Source organism: Tamandua tetradactyla, chromosome 4 (assembly GCF_023851605.1).
Source record: "Tamandua tetradactyla isolate mTamTet1 chromosome 4, mTamTet1.pri, whole genome shotgun sequence".
NCBI lineage: Eukaryota > Metazoa > Chordata > Mammalia > Pilosa > Myrmecophagidae > Tamandua > Tamandua tetradactyla.
In genome coordinates this window covers 134739400-134746814 of record NC_135330.1, presented here as the reverse complement: position 1 = coordinate 134746814, position 7415 = coordinate 134739400, and the positions used below count along the sequence as shown (strand labels likewise).

At 32.7% G+C, this 7415-nt stretch overlaps 1 long non-coding RNA gene across 1 annotated transcript; it reads right to left on the bottom strand.

The window, feature by feature from the left end:
- Window positions 1-291: 291 nt before the first annotated feature.
- LOC143679364 (uncharacterized) lies at window positions 292-5428 on the bottom strand. Its single transcript, XR_013173687.1, has 3 exons — window positions 5247-5428; window positions 687-881; window positions 292-608 (listed from the first exon to the last, which is right to left on the bottom strand). It is a non-coding gene; the product is annotated as an uncharacterized LOC143679364 (long non-coding RNA).
- Window positions 5429-7415: the final 1987 nt, after the last annotated feature.

Sequence of the window (7415 nt, the reverse complement as noted above, 5' to 3'; positions counted from 1 at the left end):
TATTGAATACTGAATGTGTGTCAAACTGTTGGAGGCACTGAGAATACAGCAATGAGTTAATTCAGTAAAACCTATTCTCTCATAAAGCTTACTTCTGGTGGGGGGTACAGGGAACAGACAATAAATAAGATAAATAGGTAATGTATATGGCATGCTAAAGTGTAATAATTGCTAAGTTCAAAATAAAAGAGAAAATGGGAATGGGAAATATTGGGGACTAAATATTTTATATGTAACATTCTTAGATTAAAACTGGAAAGTAGAACAAACAACATTTAGGTAATGCTTTGAGGTTTTATTTCTTGATTTTATGTTAGTTTAACTGATTACATTTTTTTATTCTAGTGGGTAATCTGCTCAAAACAATGGGTTTTATTAAACACAAACAAACACAACCACATATACACACACACACACCAAACAAAGTTCATAAAAATGGAGAACAATTAAAACTCAACAGTATTTTTCCTTCTACTTGATTTTGGTGGGAGACAGTTGTACATGGTGGAAAAACACAGGTCAGTTGTCCAGAAGTATGGGTGTAACTTCATCTCTGGAACTATCTGGTTTTTCCTGAGCAAACCACAGTCTCTTGGATCCTCAGTTTCCTTAGTAAGAAGAAAGCTCAGAATGAATATTCTCTTAAATCTAAAACTAGAATTTTTTTTTTTTTTAATCAGGATTACCTTTCTGATCACAACCTTTCCCCTGTCTTTTAATTTTGGTCCACTTACTCCCGTCAAGGCCAGGTGAGTGCTCGCTGATTGCAACATGGGTCACCATTAACCCCAGGGATGATTAGGCTGACCTGGCCAGCTGGAATGGTGACCATCTTCCCTTCCATATGTGTAATTCCTCAAGTTCTCCTAAGGAAAGACTTCCTTGAATAAGAAAGCAGTTCTGTAAGCAGGTATGGGGTGGGGGGTGGGGGGCTGTCTTCCCTGAATCTCCAAATAAGCTCTCAAAGGGTATTTGTAGAAGATAGAAGAATTATACTTTGAAGAACTAAGTGAAAACTAAAGTTAAAGCCCAAGAGAGAGTTTCAAAGATGAAATTTCCAGAGACAGATAATGAGGGAGATATTTTATTTTAAGTAAAAATAATTTCCCAATGCTTTCAAATCAGATGACATATTCAGCTGCCTACTCTGACTTCTCATAAAGCCTATTCATGGATAAGGCTTGTCAACTGAATATAAGAATGCCACATTTGATTGCAGTCTCCATGATTACACACAGGAAAATGAGTAATATATCAATTTAACTTATTTTAAAACTTCACCAGTAAATGGTGACTTAACCAAATATATCTATGAAAAAAAATTGCATAAAATATTTAATTTTTATGATTAGAATTAATTAATGAAGTACCATAATTCTCCTTTTGGTTTTCATTTCACATGGTTTGGTAACAGCTATTCTTAACTAAATAAAAGAAAAGGTAATTGATTCCATAAAATCCTTAATTGGTAAAAAAAGTTGACTATTTTGAAATTTATTAAAACGATATATTCTTAAGTGGGTATTATAATTCAACATTTTTCAGAATCCATTGTTTCAAATAGTTTTCATTTATGAGACAACAAATTAGAAAAATAAGTTTTTTCCTCCCAATTAAAGTGTCAAAAATTTACACAATCACATATAATCATGTTTGAACAATAAATCAAAGTGGAAGTGAAGTTACATAGTCAATATTAAATATTTTATTACATTTTATTACTCTTACCTACATAATTTCAATAAGTAATAAGAAAATACAAGAAAAACAAATAATAGTAGAGACATTTTTAGTCATTCACTTGGTTACTTATTCATAGATCATCTAAGGGCCTGAGGAAGCTGCTCTCATGATACACTGGTGAACAGCAGAAGTAAGAACTTGCATGTAGAGTTTACATTATAATGGAGGGAATAGATATGAGGTGCAAATAAATGAGCCCATAAATATTATTAACACATTTTCTGACATAAATGAAACAGGTTAACATGATGCATAATGATAGGTTAGAGGGGAGAGCAAAAGTAGAGGATCACTTCTGCTTTGCTGCAGAAGTGACATTAGAACTGATATGAATAGCAATTGCTATTCTAGAGTTCCTTAAATTTTCAGCAATATTTTAACAAGAGTATGCCAGTTCATTATGGAGTATATTTTAAAATCTGTTGAGTCATTTCCACTTTGTGCCCTGATATTTTATGATATTAAAATCTTTCCAAGCCATGAATAAAGAAAAAGTATATATATATCCTAGCATGGTATAAGGCAATATAATATAAAGCACAGATATCGATGCTCAAATATACCTGTTAGCATATATAGCTAAGTTGTCCAAGGATGTGTTAAAACTCAAGAAAATATTACAGAATCTTTGCATAAATATGCATACATTCTTCCTGATATTATTCATAGGAACTGATGAAATCTTGCCATGTTTCAGATTCTGAATTGAAAACCCATTTTCCTCCAAACCATATCAGCATTTTATGCCATGTAAGAAAGAAAAGCAAAGAAAATGATCTATGTTGGTTAATTCTGAGTTCAATGATTAGATGAAGTTTATGTCTGGCGCTAGACCAAAGCACAGATCTCTATATTTTTGTTGTTTCTCAGTCATTTGATTTGAATTCTGTGTACATAATTTATCTACTTCCATTATCGAAAGCAATTTTATGCTTCCTGAAATGCAACTCCAGCATGAACACAGAGCACGGTGTTGAAGGCAATTGCCAGTAGTTTACTCATATTCATTGTATTGAACCACTGGATAGCATTGTGGATAAGGAACCAGAGTTGGTCAGCGAACTACCTGAGATGGGTTTCGACTGTTTTTTGTATCAAATTATTTTCTCCAGATGAGGTACTTGAACTTTCTAAGCTTTGTGGAAGGAGAAAAGGCAAACAAAGTCATCAGCCAATCCTTTATTAAAAATGCTGTGGGTGAAAATCAAGATAGTTCTAAAGGAGAGCAAGAAGTTGAGAGATTGTTTAGACTCCATTGAGGAAGGCAATCAAAGGATGTAATCAGTGATTCTGGGTGTAAATATAAGAGGAGATTTGGTTTTGTTAGATTAAGTGCTGCTGTTTTTTTTTTTTTTTTTTTTGGTTCTTGTTAGTTTGTTTCGCTTTGTTTTTTTGGTTACAGCTGCAGTTATATTGTTTTTGAAGGATAAGCTCCTAAACCTATTTATTCTATAAGTCCTGTAATGGTTAATGTGTGGTTTGAAAGAATGTAATATTTTTCAAGAGCATATATATGGTGATATTACTGGAATTTCTGTTCTTAACACGACTGCTATTTTGGTGCTTCTTTTTCTTGGTTCTCTTGGAAATGTTACAGAAAACATAGGCCTGATAGTTTATACCTCTAAAATAAAAAGCCAGGCCATTAAAAAGCAGGCTGTCCCCCATATCTAAGATAGATACATAAATTTTTATTGACCTGGATTATGACCTAGTAAATATGGACTAATTTACGTCAACCCTGACTTAAACTTGCTTTTGTCCGACATAGAACAAATTTCTTGTCTTTGTAAAATAATTGCTTGCAGGTAGAAACAGAATGCCTGTGCTCTTTACATGGTATGTCAGTTCTACTTAAGATTCTATAATCTAAATGTAAGATACAATGCCTATATCTGTAGTGTGAATACAGATTTTATTTTCTTACTCAAAGAATCTTCCCAACAGTTTGTTGTCAATGCACAATAATGTATTAAGGAATTAGACTGTTGTTATATTAATGAAATCTACTTTAAAAATTCATGGGATGGATAACACATATCCTGAATATTGTCAACTGAGACCACATTCTTGAATAATAAGAAGGATGAAAGATCAACTAAGATTAAAAAAGGGGGAGGTATACCATGAGAAATTAATATTCAAAAGCGTAAAATAACATTTTCCAAATTATTGACATTGTCAGAATATGGCCAACAGAATAAATTTGGTATAAGTGACTCCCATATTATGTTGCTAAAATAGCAATGATATTAATAATAAATATCATAAATGATAAGTAATTGCTATAGGTCAGAAACTAAGCCAGTTTTGGAAAATGTGTAGAATTATTTTATCCTCATAAGGGTAATATGAGGATTAACGGGTTAATGTATTTATGTAACATTAGCTGTTGTGTTAATTAGTAATCTAGTTTCCTGTTGGCTAAATGACACAATATGGAAAGTATTTAGAAACGTTGCTGGCACATTCTAATAGAAATAGTCTCCAAGAGAATATTGTAGCACAATGATTAAGAATGCAAGTTCTGGGCTGGCCACGGTGGCTCAGCAGGCAAGAATGCTCACCTGCCATGCCAGAGGAACCGGGTTCGATTCCCGGTGTCTGCCCACGTTAAAAAAAAAAAAAAAAAAGAATGCGAGTTCTATAGTCAGTTCTGTACTGTGTCACTTCTTTACACTGAGGTTTGCGTCAGGTTACCTTACCTGTGTGTGTCTCTGTTACCTCACCTGGAAAAATGGGTATATGGGTATAATAGTTACTCAAATTCATAGAGATGTTGTGAATTTCAAATGACATAATACACCTAAGGTTCTCAGAATAGTGCCTGGCATATAGTAAGAGCACAGTAAGTATTAACATTAATATAATATTTAATCATTATTAATTAATTCTCAATATTTACTCTTCTTTTTTTAAAATGCAAATCATCCACTTTACTAATTCTTAATTATTTACCTTTTGTTGTAAACTTTAAAATAAAATATTGAAGAATAAATGAATTTGAGTGTCCAAACTACAAATCACCCATTTTGGGCTTCGGTATGTACTCACTCAGAGAATACTTACTTCCTTTTAAATATACTTCACTCTCTTTTGCATTAAATTTTTGTTTAGACGAACATAATAAGAGTCCTATTCTGGAATTTGAGAAGGTATTATCCCTACTATGTTGAAAGACTTGGTCTCTTTGTTAACATTTCCAGTGCTAATGAGTCCAATAAATGTATTAAAATTGACAAGGGAAACCAACAAAGATAAGTACTGCAGAACTGATATCACTATATTACCTATTCCTCTAGCTTTGCCAAATACTGCATTATTATAGGATATAGTTTGTCTGTTTGACAATTAAAAAAAAAAAGTATGGTATGAAAGAGGAGATAAATCTTTCTCCTTGGACTAGTTTTTAGACATAAACACTGGTTCTAATAATGTTGATGCAAGATAAGATCAATAAAATATGAGGGGAGAGAGATCAGTCTTTATATTCATAAACTTACCATCAGACCCCTCCTGGGACAAGAGACTATGTTTGGAAAGACAGCCAAACTAGGAACGTTTGTCTGCTGTCGGGTCTAGCTCCCAAAATGTAGTTACTAAGGAGAATGGAGCTGGATAGTAAAACAATTATCCACCCAAGGAAGACTGATATTATACCAATTCAAGGTAGCACTCCATTGAAAGGATGCTGCTAAGCAACACTGTATATATGGAAGAACGTTGCTAGGCAGCACATTTCATCTTTGCTACTGCTGAGAAGGTTGTTAGTGAAATGAGAAAAGAGTCCAACTTTCATCTCTCATAAAGCTTTTACATGTGGAGTAAATTTACACAAGCACAATCATTTTAAATAAGAAATAAAGAGATTAGAAAATGGGGGAAAGTCTCCCACGATTTGGAGACTGGCAATACTGTATGGTTAAATGAGTCACCACTGTAAATCTGATAAATATGGAAAAATCAATCACATTTGACCAAAAGCTGAAGCAATGACAAATAGTCAGAACTGATATTTTTAATAAAGATATCATATAAATATTTATGAAAAAACTTGAAAACTCTACTGGAGGGATGTGGGGGCATGGTAGAAATGACCAGGTTCAAAAAAATAAAATATAAAAGACATGCAGAAGCTAGTAAGACCTTTAATATTATCTAGGTACCAGCTGTATTACTTGGTCTCTGTAGTACTCCCTCTTCTCTGCCTATCATTCACTCATATCTTCTGAGACATAGAGTCAAAATGCCAGATGCCTAATCTGTCTCGTCTTACATGTGCTACAAAAGAGAAACTTCAAAAGCAGTATGTTAGAACTGAATTCTGTATATATTTAATTCTACCTTGCTCCCTCTCTTCTACCCAGTACCCAATCCAAAATCCATCAGTAAGTTAAATGTCTTTCAAAATATTTACATCTTTCCATTTCCCTCCTTCACATTTAGTTTTTATAATTATCTCAAGAACCCTGACTGATAATCTGCCTTTTAGTATTTCAAACAGGCAAATGAGATAAAATAAAGATAAAGCCAATTGAACATTCAACAGTTATTTAAGAAAATTTTTACATCATTGAAAATATTTTCAATAACTTACACAAGTCATATAAATATCATCTTGGTTGGAAAAAAAATTTAACATAGACACATATTTCAAACTTAACAAAGGAGTGAAAATAAAACCTTTGCACAACTTGCAAAGCCCCAATAATTATGCACTACAAATGTATGATATATCTAGTCCAGATTTTCTATTTGATAACCTAAAATGATAAGCAATTCTAACTGGCATAATTTCCCTACTCTATCAAGTAACATTTTTACTGAAAACTTATAATTTTCTTTTTGTTGGAAAGGCACTATAAAACATGCCATTACTTTGACATGTGCTATAATTATTGCATAATTACATATTTGGCTGTAGACAGTTGGACTCATAACAACAAAGTATAGAGAATATAGATCTTAAAAAGAAAAAAGTGTTCAGAAAGTAAGTCAAAAAATTTCTCAGGTACTTGAAAATCAGATACTGAAAACAAGAAGTGTTTTAACATATCATTTTGCTCTAAGTAGATGTGTGATGATGCAACTTAAATTCTTGAACCAATGAACTTCTAGCCAGTTACTCTTCATGAGGTTGTACTATCATTTTAATCTTTACTTTATCTGGTTAGTGTTAGTATAGGCTAGAGGCCACCTGTCAAAGATTGTTATCTCTCAGATGGGGGATACAAATGGAAGGTACATGAGAGCGTAGAAATTAGTCCATATAAGTTAAGAGAATCTATGAAAATGTAAACTGGACTGAGAAAAACATAATTATAAATCTTACACTGATTCACATATGTCATCAGATTTTTCCAGAGAAACAGAACTGTATATATTATATTTATAATATAATTATATATAATTATAGATATAGCATAGGCTCATAGAAGAAGGCTGGTGAAGGGGAAAACTAAATTTGTAGAGTCTGTTCTGCTCACTGATGTGGCCACTACATGACTTTGGTAGTAAATTTGTAGAGTTTGTTATACTCAACTGAGGTTTCCTTGAAAATAAATTGTAGAGTTTGTTATGCTTAACTAAGGTGGCCATTACATGACCTTGGTACTAAATTGCTGAAATGTGCACTTTAGCTGGGAGGACTGGCTATCATCCCAGAAAGAGAT